The sequence below is a fragment of the Pinus tabuliformis genome, chromosome J (assembly GCF_031772625.1).
Source record: "Pinus tabuliformis cultivar Carrire ecotype Pingquan chromosome J, CPIR1, whole genome shotgun sequence".
NCBI classification, from domain to species: Eukaryota; Viridiplantae; Streptophyta; class Pinopsida; order Pinales; family Pinaceae; genus Pinus; species Pinus tabuliformis.
In genome coordinates this window covers 670,068,828-670,081,429 of record NC_142295.1, presented here as the reverse complement: position 1 = coordinate 670,081,429, position 12,602 = coordinate 670,068,828, and the positions used below count along the sequence as shown (strand labels likewise).

General features: G+C 37.7%; 1 pseudogene; it reads right to left on the bottom strand.

Moving 5' to 3' along the window:
• Nucleotides 1-9,561: 9,561 nt before the first annotated feature.
• LOC149228649 (purine permease 1 pseudogene) lies at nt 9,562-10,739 on the bottom strand (annotated as a pseudogene).
• Between the last annotated feature and the right edge of the window lie 1,863 nt (nt 10,740-12,602).

Sequence of the window (12,602 nt, the reverse complement as noted above, 5' to 3'; positions counted from 1 at the left end):
GAGCTGGATGATTTAGCCAGTGGAAAAGAACTGTGATAACAACTGTAGGGTATGAGACTTGAGGCTGGACATCGTCCTGATGCCCAAGGTACCCGATTGTTTTATTCACTGTCAGGAGTTAGAAGAGCTCGGAGGGGGATTCTAGACGTAATCGCCAGATTCGAGGTTGGGTGGTGAGACCTTCCAGGCAGGGGAAATACGTGCATGTTTACAAGTAAAGCAGGGAAATAGATAAGTAGCAATTCTGTGTTTAATCTCTATAAGTAGCAATTATGTGTTAATCATTATCAGTAGGAAAAATAGATTATTTGCTTTATTGTATGTAATGAACAAGTTAACATGCTAATGAAGTGCTAGTAAGACTCTGTCTATGATAATAGTAGGAAAATGATATTTTGTTATAGTTTCAGTACAGTTGAATAATTACAAGACATCATCGCATAAAAGAAAGAGGTAATGACAATATTTAATTTCCATTCACTGAAACGAAACACATCAGCTATTCTAGACCTTAAGTAAAAGGACAAATTACAGTAGGAAAGAAACTATTCATGTTATTTCTGATTATCAAACTATCGCACTGAAAATTTAGTAGCCTACTGTGTTATTGAACCAAAACCTGTATTCAACCAATCCATGGAAATTAACCAGTACTTCTTTAACCATATTTATAAATAAAAACATACTGAGAATGACAAGCTATAGAAATTTTATTCAAAGACGATATTCAACATTATCCATTTCAAGTATTAATGGAGCTCTGACTAGAGCTGTACAATAACCAAGCTAAACTTGTATCATCAAAACAGAGGTTGACAACCCTTGACTCTAATAGAGAAAACATAGATCCTAATAAAACTCAATCATAATAGTCCAATGTTGAAAATAGCAACAAGAAATGTTAAAAATAACATCGCTATAAATAGCATTTCAGGATATACTCCAACTCTGTTGGAAATAGCAAAAAATAGAAATGCTAAAAATAGCATTGCTATAAATATCATTTCGGGATATATTCCAATTTTGATTTGTCCTTGAATCAAAATTGAGAATTAAAATTCGAATTTAGTCTCACTAGCTGTTTGAAAAATAATTAATTAATTCATCTTGAGTTAATTAGTTGGTGAAAATCAAACATGAAGTCTTTGTGAAGACATGCAACAATTATCCCTTTGATTGAGGAAATTATTCCTTAATTAAGGAGATAAGGATGAGTTGTATTTGAGTTGTAATTAGTTAGCTCAGTTAACTGAGTTAAGTCCAGTTAAATTAGTTCCAAACAGTTTGTGGAACTAATTGCGAGTTCAGTGAGTTAATGCATGCATGCATGCAACTAGTGTTCTCCAAATAACTAAATATTCTCTCATAAATAACTCATGCATGTCAGTTCAGACAGAGACCCAGTTGAGATTAAAGACATGGACATTGTACTATTAGTTGGAGGAATTTTCCTATAAAGGAAACTCATCCATGCAGAAGGAATCAACTCCTTCAGGATTGCACAGTTATTTCAGAGGTCAGTGTTGTGTGTGAGGTGAGAATCACACAAGTGACAATTGGAGGACCCAGGAGAAACTGCGCAAGGAAATAGGAGGCTTGGAGGACTGAAGGAAGGCACATGTGTTGTCTATTCTATCTATGAGCAGTAGTGAGGGATTATACTGGGAGCTGGATAGCTTGAGAGCTAAAGCTTTGTGTAATCCTGAGATATTTCCACTTGTACAATAATACAGATAGCAGGGTTTTTAGCTGAGGCTTTCCCCAGAGTATTCTTCTCTGTTTCATGTGTGATTGAATCTTCTTCTCTATTATATGTGTTTTGGTTGATCTTGCTCAAAATCGATTAAGCTTCTGCAAGTTTGATAGTAGAAGTAGATTAAGTATTTTGCTTTAGTACATTGCATAATCAGTTTAATCTACAGTGAGAATTTCTACATGGTATCAGAGCTAGCTAATCCATAGAGAAATTTCTACATGGTATCAGAGCAAAGGTGATCAAAGCGGAGAACAATATACAAAGAAGGGAGAAGTTCGAAGTTTGAAGTTCTTGATTGTAGGTACAAAATCGATTTCTTATCACATCTCAAGTTCACCAATGGCATTCAATGGCTTGAGACTCGAGTATGCCCTAGATGGCAGCTCGAATTACATAACCTAGAAGGATCGCATGGAAGCGGTATTAGAGGACAACAGTTTGAATGACTTCATTGATCAAGAAGTCCCCAAGCCAGTAGCAGCTAATGCCCAAAAATTGGTGGAATGGAAGAAATTTGTTGCGAGAGCGAGGAGGATTCTTCTGGAGGGAGTCGAGACCACATTGTCTCGAGTCTCCATGGGAAGGAGGCTCCGTTTTCAATGTGGAAGAAATTGAAAGATCTATATCAAAATAGCAGTGACCAGAGGAAGCTGGCACTGAAGGAAAAGCTTCGAAAAATCAAGTGTGAAAAGGGCGACATGATCTCTACATATCTGAACAAGCTCACCACCTGCAGAGATGAGCTTGGAAGTGTAGGAATCACAACAGCTGACGATGACATGGTGAGTCTTGCTCTCCTCGGTCTTCCTAAGAGCTGGCATAGCTACCAGGACTTAGTGAATGGAAGAGAGAAACTGCCAGATTGGGAACGACTGTGGTTGGATCTGATGCAGGAGGAGATTAGGAGGAGCACCAAAGATGGTTCTTCATCCAAGGAGGATGAAGAAAATCTAGCCTTAGCCAGTAAGGCAAGGAAAGGGAAGGAGAAGGATTCTCATTCCAAATCGAGTTCTTCCCATGGTGGGAAGAAGATTGACAAATCTAAAGTGCGATGCTTTAATTGTCATGAGGTGGGCCATTATGCAACTAATTGTCCATTGAAGAAATCCAAGAAGGGATCCTTAGAAGGATCTGAAGGTGAGGCATTGGCCTCTTAGTTTGAATTGGATTTTATCCTCATCGCATACATGGTTTCATCGATGATGGGTTGTGGTTGGTTTCTTGACAGTGGAGCCTCATTCCACATGACTGGCGATAAGAGTTTGTTCAGTACCTTGGAGGAGAAAGACCTCTAGATGCACATAGAGATGGGTAATGATGAAAAGTATAGTGTTTCAAGAGTAGGCACGGTTGCTTTTTAGAGGGAGCATGGAGCTCTCATTACCTTGACAGATGTGAAGTATGTGCCAGGACTGAAGAAGAACTTGGTATTGATCGCGAAGTTGGAGGACAAAGGCTACGATGTTGTCTTCAGTAAGGGAAAGGTTTTCCTTAGACGCATCACCACGGGTCAGGTGAAACAGATTGGTTCACGGGTACAGAACCTGTATACTCTTGAGGTTCAAGATGCATGCAAAGCCTTGAGGAGCAAGGGAAATGTTGGAGACTTGGTGGTTGAGAGGGAGAGTACATTACCTCTCAATATGCAACACCAGAAGAAGTCTCAGAAAATTGTGGAGGAGCCATAATTGGTGAAGCAGCTTCAGGAGGTTGTGGAGCAGCCACAATTGGAGAAGCCGATAGGAGACCGAGTGGAGGCACCCACTCATGTGGAGACCTCCAATAGGGGGAAATTTTGAGCCAAGTGGGCAAAGGGATCACATGCAACCATACTTCCAGGTGTGAGGTGGGGCGATGTGAAGTGATAGTCCTAAGAAGGTTGAAATAGGGGCAAGATCCTTGAGGTACCCATCCTCTTTGATTAGACCTTGCTACGGAAGCCCCAACGAGGAGTAGCAGGATTGGCTAAGTGGGTAGAGACAGATGCGGATGGAGCGGCAGAGAGAGTTACAGTGCAGGAGTCCTAAGATAACGCAGAGCTAGTAGGCTACAACAATGTGAGAGGCAAAGGAGTGTTGCACCAGTGCAGGATGGCACAGAGAGGTGTGCAACAGTGCGAGATGCAGGGAGTTGTTGTAGCAGCGCAGAGGTCAGAGAGGAGCAATTGTCAGCGGCAGAGGGAGCTTTAGCATCAGAGGGTGTTTTTAACCCAATAGGGAGGTCAGTTGGGAGATCAGTTACTTACTTCTCAGTAACTGAGTTGCAGTGCAGTAGTGGACAGTACGATGCAACATGATGAGAAGAGGTGCAATGTGGATGCAGTGCTGGGAGATAAGACCAGTAGCAGCACAGATGCAGCAGGAGGAATCAGTGTGATTGATGCAGTCAGAAATCAAAGTGACAGAGGCTAGAGTAGTAAGATACTGAAGAGCACAAAGGTGCAGAGTTTTCAGTCCAAAAAGGCAATAGCAGTCAGAGACTTTGATGACAGAGGCATCATTCTGATTCAGGTTGGATATTTTTTGTTTCTAGAGTTGTTGGAGCAACAACACTTGAGAGAAGTGTTGCATGTAGAACATTCCAAAGGTTCAGGATCGGGTTCGAGTTGAATGCTTTTCTTGTTGAGAGGGAGTGTTGAAAATAGCAACAAGAAATGCTAAAATAAGAAATGTTAAAAATAACATTGCTATAAATATCATTTCAGGATATACTCCAACTTTGTTGGAAATAGCAAAAAATAGAATTGCTAAAAACAACATTGCTATAAATAACATTTCGGGATATATTCCAATTTTGTTTTGTCCTTGAATGAAAATTGAGAATTAAAATTCGAATTTAGTCTCACTGGCTGTTTGAAAAATAATTAATTAATTCATCTTGAGTTAATTAGTTGGTGAAAATCAAACATGAAGTCTTTGTGAAGACATGCAACAATTATCCCTTTGATTGAGGAAGTTATCCCTTAATTAAGGAGATAAGGATGAGTTGTATTTGAGTTGTAATTAGTTAGCTCAGTTAACTGAGTTAAGTCCAGTTAAATTAGTTCCAAACAGTTTGTGGAACTAATTGTGAGTTCAGTCAGTTAATGCATGCATGCATGCAACTAGTGTTCTCGAGATAACTGAATATTCTCTCATAAATAACTCATGCATGTCAGTTCAGATAGAGACCCATTTGAGATTAAAGATAGGGACATTGTACTATCAGTTGGAGGAATTTTCTTTTAAAGGAAACTCATCCATGCAGAAGGAATCAACTCCTTCAGGATTGCGCAGTTATTTCAGAGGTCAGCATTGTGTGTGAGGTGAGAATCACACAGGTGGCAGCGGGGGGACCTAGGAGAAACTGCTCAAGGAAATAGGAGGCTTGGAGGACTGAAGGAAGGCACATGTGTTGTCTATTCTGTCTATGAGTAGCAGTGAGGGATTGTACTGAGAGCTGAATAGCTTGAGAGCTAAAGCTTTGTGTAATCCTGAGATATTTCCACTTGTATGATAATACATATAACGGGGTTTTTAGCTGAGGCTTTCCCCATAGTATTCTTCTGTGTTTCATGTGTGATTGAATCTTCTTCTCTGTTATATGTGTTCTGGTTGATCTTGCTCAAAATCGATTAAGCTTCCATAAGTTTGATAGTAGAAGTAGATTAAGTATTTTTCTTTAGTACATTGCATAATTAGTTTAATCTATAGTGAGAATTTCTACATGGTATCAGAGCTAGCTGATCCATAGAGAAATTTCTACATCCAACACTGAATAGTCGTGTGCCAATAACATTTGAAGGCGGCCAACCCATGTTAGGGTAAACCCTGACGACGACCCTTCATGAGGAGAAAAAGGAAACAGAGTGAATTGAAAGGGCATAATCACAACAATAAAGCCTCAGTTATAATTTATGTATGCAATCCTTAATGACAATACAAAAGAGTAGTATCGGGCTAAACGAATGGGCGTACCCATCGCCCATCTTTTCTGCTCTACAATAAATTAAAACTGTATATCAATTAAAAATCCGTAGCACTTCGGCCGGCAAGAAAACTTAAGACATTAACAAGGAAAAACAAACTATCCGTAGCTAAATAGAGATTGTTGCTTGGAACCCGTTCGTCGGTCAAGCCCGAGGGAACCAACTTGAAAACGAAGGCAGTAACCATTGTAAGAACGCGGCTCCACTCCAAAGAACTTCTCTTTGAGTATGTGTATTCATAAATTCCGCAACAGAATGTACCTGTAGATAGTTTTAACATATTAGAGTAAGCCAGAGAGAAAATCGAAAGAGTATTATTAGAGAAATGCGGGTATAGAGAACGAGCTTACCTGAAGGAGGAATTGTCGAACAATAGGCGGCAAGGCGCACTTGAAATTAACGATATTGTCATAACAACTCTCAAGAAAAAGAAACCTTGTATGAAACCTCTCGGGCCAGATTACCATTACCTCTGGTTTGTAGGATGAACCCACGACGCGTTCCTCCGGAGCCAAAGTCCCGCTATCAACATTTCCACCTGTGCATGAGCCAAGTAGAGTGATTCAGAGAAAAATGTAAGTATCAAATAAGGAAAGAGGCAACTGTTAGGTGAGATTTGGGGCTGGAGGCGTTTCTACGTTGTACCTGAGTGCCAGTAGAGGTGAACCAGGCAGGGAAGCTGTGTTGTTCCTTCATTTCGCCATCCGGGTCATCTTCTTTCATAGAGTCGAAGCTCCACCATCGCTGCAAAACCAAATGACGCAAGACCTCGCAGAGCACTGCGTTAAACCGCCGGGTTATGTTCCTAGTCACAGAAACTGTAGATCTTCTTTGATCCAACAGTGGAGGTGAAACCAAGTGCTGAGGTTCGAGATTTTTTTTAAACCCCGTCTCATCAATATTAATGAAAGTCTGCAAGTTTATGTGGGAAATCTCGGGGATCTCTCCGCCTTAATGGAGAGGTACCATCCAAAGGCGTGCCAGCGAGGAAGGAGTAAATGCATGTGGGGTGGCTGCACTCCTGGGGATTGGTGCTTATCTCGGAAATAGAACCACCTTCCTTATCTTCTAATTTTTTTCATATTCTTATTATTTTTTCATTTCATTTTTTCATTATATATCTTATGTAAATAATTATTTGCAGATGTTAAGGTTTTAGTATGTTACATGATCCTTCTCAATGCTTGGTAGATCCAGAGTTGAGATGCATCTAGGCTAGTATAAACATCTCAACAAACATTCATATAAAATTATTTAATATGAATAGTTAAGTTGAATTCATTTTCTTTAAACAATATCTAATTCATCTCAACTATCCATATGTATCTAGAATAAATATACAAAGATTTATTTTATATTAATATAGTTTGTGAGATGTTATATATATGTTTATTAGTATATTTAAATAAGAAAGGAAATGTTTTAGAATGAGAGGAGATTCAATCCCTATAAAATAAAATATTTATAATTTTTTTTTGAAATGAGTTATGGTTTTTGGGTATGTGGTATTGATAAACCATGGTATTATAAGAAATCCTATTTAGAAGTTAATATTATCCATTGTAAAACATGGGCGAATATTCATGATTAAGAATCTTGTTATATTGTAAATATTAATTCTTTATGTGTTCATTTTTTAAATTTAAATATGATCGAGAAATTATTATTCTAATTTATATAGTAAATTGGATGTTAATTTATAATTACTATTTACATGTTATATATATTAATGTAATTTATATATTATGATTTTCTTTTATCTAAAAAATTGTTTCTAATTTTATTAATAAAAACAAAATTACAATTAAACATATATTTATGTCTAAAACGTAACACCTCACATCTAAAATCTACACATATACCCTATATTGAGCTATAAAACCCTTCTTATTGCAATTACTAAATATGTAAATACTCATAATTATTAATTTTTTTTAAATTTATATAAAAATAAAATTTCACAATCGAAGCCTATTAGTTTGAATTTTTTTCAATATATATAAATATCTGTAAATTTTAAATTTACGGATAACAAAGCGGAAATTGATTAACATGCCGTTTTTAAAATGAGCGATCTCTAAACCGATTAGAAAAGAGAAACCAGATAAACACCTGTTAAATTTAACCATTGATGTTATTTAATTACATTGTAAAATGTTTCTTAATATACAAGGACAAATTGATCTTCTTGGATACGGATTTGGATGGCTTAGATCTGATAAGAATCGAGCCATCCCAGGTTGCCAGATCCGGTTTCCAAATCTTTGTAAAGACGCCAAAAGGAAACACAATCATGATCTGGACTTATGAAAGCGACAGTGTTTCAGATCTGAAGAGCAATATCGCAGATCAGACTGGCTACCCGGCTGAGGAACAACACCTGTTAAATGAGGGCAGATCGCTACAGGAATGCAGAACCATGCAAGAATACAACATCACGCCAGGCCCTACAATCACTCTCAATATGAGATTATGAGGAGGAGCCGAAAACTAGCACGCAAAGCAAAGGGTCATTTAAGGAAGCAGTGAAAGGCAAAGGGAAAAACCCCACAGCTGTCACTGAACATCCGGGGCAGGTCATTGTAGATCAAATGCCAGAGAGCCCATCTATCTCCATCGAAATACCAGAGGCAAATAATATATATTCAGATCTACAAAAAAATGCAGTTATTTGTAGATTTAATGGCTTTTGGCCTAGAACTGATGCATTGTATCAATGGATCCACTCAGTTTGGACAAAAAATTGCCAAATCTACCTATACCCTAAGGGGTTTTTTATAGTATGTTTTGGCACAGAAGAAGAAAAGGAAATAGTTCTCAACGAAGGGCCATGGTTCTGGGGCAGTGCTGGACTTTTTATTACCCCTTGGTTTCCTGATTCTGATGCCAACACCATGGTGGTATCAAGGATGCCAGTATGGGTTAGGATGCATAATCTTCCTTTACATTTTTGGCATTCAAAGGTTCTAATAGAAATTGGAAATACTCTGGGGAGAATGTTAAAAGATAGACGGAGAAAGACATAAAAGGGATATTTACTTTTGCCAGAATATGTGTCGAGGTAGATCTCAGCCGAGGACTACCTGAGAGCATTATCCTGAATTTCAATAATACACAGTGGAAACAACCTTTGGACTATGAGAATACAACGTTCAGATGCTAGGGATGTCAACAAACAGGGCATCTGTACAATGCATGTCCAAACCTCAACAAAAGCAAGCAACGACAAAGGAAGCCGAAAGGATGGCAGAACATAGACGCTACATATAAGAAGGCAACTACAACAAAGAAAGAAGAACAAAATACAGCAAAGGATAAAGATCAGGATAATAAGGATAAGGAGATTAATTAGGAAAAGGAACAAGAACTCCACCTGGAAATAAGTGGTAATAAAAGAAGTCACAGTCCTGGAGGATCGGATTCAGATAAGGAGCAACCAATGAGTTCAATGGAAAACCAGCTTGCCGTTATTGACTCCACCCCCAACACTGATGGTTGGCGAAAAGTGGAGAAGAAGAAGGGAAGAAAGACTTAAGTGAGCTGGGTTTCTTTTTTGGGCTGCTCTCCGGAAAATAGGAGCAGCGCTATCTTTTTCTGCTTTTAGGCAGGGTTGTATATTGCGGGCTGTATGATATTTATTCACACAACCAAATTGAATGCTTAACGCATATACTTTGTAACTTTTTATTTTAATAAAAAATTCAATTTTTTCCTTTGGAAAAAATACCATACAAATAAGTTATGCCCAAACAGAACAAATGAGTTATGCCCAAAAAGGTAATAGCATTACCTTATTTTCACTGAAGCCACTTTGGTGTGAAAGAAAAATTAATGCAATTTTGATGTTAGCTTCCTGGAATTGTTCTGCAGATTTATCCATTGACCTCGTCTTCTCCACTGATCTTCTTCCAGATCACGTGCATGCATGTCTCCTCCAGGGCCTTTTGGAACAACGCCTTGTTTATTCCGTTGCTAACGAACGCGGCTAGGAGGTCGCGGTTTCGAATAACGATAGTATTCCCCATAAAGATACGAGGTGAATCCCCACAAGGCCAGCACCAGCGCCATGCCCTTCTCCGCGCTGAATTCCTCATGGTACAAAACCACCGCCAAGACCTCTGTCACCGGAATCATAGCAGCAATAATGACACCACTCAACAAAGAGCTCGCCAGGGACGTAACGCCGAATACCCCAATGTAAAAGAGCTGCCATGCTACTGCACTCCCTAGGAGAGCCATGGAGTAATCGATCTTCCCCACACCAAATTCCTTGGCCTCCCTGTGGAGAGCCTGGAAGTCTCCGTTAATGAGCATGCCCACCGTACAGAAAACAGTAGCCGAAAAAGACATTATGAATTGCATCTCCATAACAAGCGTGTATGTTATTTGGCGCTTCGTTCTCTTGTAGCTCAGCTCAATCAAGGGAATAATGAAACCATATACGGCAGCTGCGCCGAGTGTTAAGATAAACCCCACCACGTACTGCCTCTTCGTTACTCCTTCAGGCCTGTCGTTGCTCGTATGGAAGGCAAGCAAAACGGAGCTCGCCGTGAGCAGAGCTACGGAATTTACAGAGAAATGGCTGAATTTCTGGCGGACTAACAGCAACGCGAATACAGCGTTGAAGCCGAGTTGGGTGGCGATCAAGACAGCCGATGTGGAAACGGGCAGAAATGAGAGGCCATATGCGTATAGGTAATCGTCGGCGCCTGTCAGAATCCCGATTCCACAGGAAGCCAGGAAGAGGGTGGGGGTGATGTGATGCTCTCTGTTGGGCTGCTTTCTGTACGATAAGTAGAGAGGTGGGAGGAGAAGAGGCCAGGCAACAGTCTGGAGCCAAGCACAGAGCTATCGACGGGATCCGCCGTGGAGAAAATAAAATCTTGTCAACAGAGGCCCAGCGCTGGTACCCACAGCCAAGGCGAAGGCATTGAGGAGTAGGAGGATCCGGCGTTTCTTTGTGTTTCTCTCCTCGGAGTTCATTCTTTCGACGTCTCTATCAGCTGCTGCTTCCATGTTCTGGATAGCTGCTGTTTCCATGTGCTCGATTTCAAGCAGACCAGACATCATGTTCAATGCGGTGGAGGAAGGGTAAGATAAGGCTTATAAACCCCAAGATAAACACTTATCTGGGATGCAAACGGAAGTCGATACAATGCAGTCTGGAAATTTCACTATCATAACTTAAAGAACAATTTTTTTTTTAAATGCACTTAAAAATCATTGAATTGGTACCTTGGTTTTTCACCTCCACTCCAGTCCTCCAGTCCAGTCTAGTAGAAATATATGGTAATATTCAACTTTTTAACTAAATTAAATTAGATAAAAATGAATTAAAATAACATACACTTGTAAATATTTTAAGTAAGTTGATCGAAATAAAATAAAAATAATAAAATAAAAATTATTTTATAAAAATAAAATAATAATAAAAATATATAATTTTTTCAAAAATAAAATAATAATAAAAATATATAGCCACTTTCTAAGCCAATATAGTATAAATGTTGTAATATAATGTTTAACATTTTGACTAAATTAAATCAAATCAAATTAAATAAAAATAAAATAAAATAAAATAAAAAGATTAATATAATGTAAACATTTTAGTTTGGTGAAAATAAAATGAAAATAACCCTATAAAAATTAAATAAAAATAAAAATGACTCATGGTATTCATGTAGAATATAACTTATTTAAAGGGGAAATTAAACCAACCTAGATTAATCTTAACTCTATATATACGAAGCACCTAGAGGGATCAAATCTCTTGATATGCAAACCTTTTTTAAAAGGAGAAGAGGCCGCCCTTGGTAGGTAGATCCAAAGTTAAGATTGTTGATATAGATCTACCTTGGTTTAAATAAATTTAACATTTTGGTTTTTTTTTTTTTAATAAGTTTTGACTATGTTTGGATAAATTTAAGAGATTATCCTCTTTAAATAAATTCTAAATTAATTTATATATCCAAAATTTTATATATTCATTTATTTACAATAAATAAAAATAATAATCTCATAAAATTATATTAAAAATAATAATGTCATAAAAATTATATTAGAAAAATTGTTTTTTACTTATATTTATTTAAAAATATTTTTTAAATTATAGTCAATATTAAAAAATAATTTATCTACACAATATTAATAAAATAATTATATTTCATAATATAATTGTATCCATTTAAATTATAACTTCATAAACATTGAAATAACATTTCATCATAAATATTATGAAAACATAACATACATTCCATATAACACACACACACACACACACACACACACACATATATATGTACCTACTAGCCAGAGTAGGGTCTTCATTTAACCAAAGAGGATTAGGGTTGGAATGATTGCTTAGAATAATAGCTTGGTTGCTTGAAGTTCGAGCATTAAAGTCCTTTTAATAGGTGACTTTAATGCTCGAACTTCAAGCAACCAAGCTATTATTCTAAGCAATCATTCCAACCCTAATCCTCTTTGGTTAGATGAAGACCCTACTCTGGCTAGTAGGTACAAAAGGAGCTCTGAAGACCTCGGGGAGAATTTGTTTGGGTCAGAGCTAGTCAAGCTCTGTAGTGCTCAGGATCTCATAAATTGCAACGGTCTAAAGAAGTGGCCCAATTCTAGCCAGATGACCTGCATCCATGGGCTTGGTAGCAACGTGGTAGACTATGTTATTTCCGATCTCCCTTTATATAATGAAATAATAAATTTTGACATCTTAAATGACCACAAGCCTGACTCTGATCATAGGCCTTTACTTATAACTCTCAATTTTTTCATGCATAGAGATCCCATAGAAAATAATCCTTATAGCCAAAAGAACCTAATATTTGATAGAAATAAAAACGATCTCTTTCTAAATGAATTAAA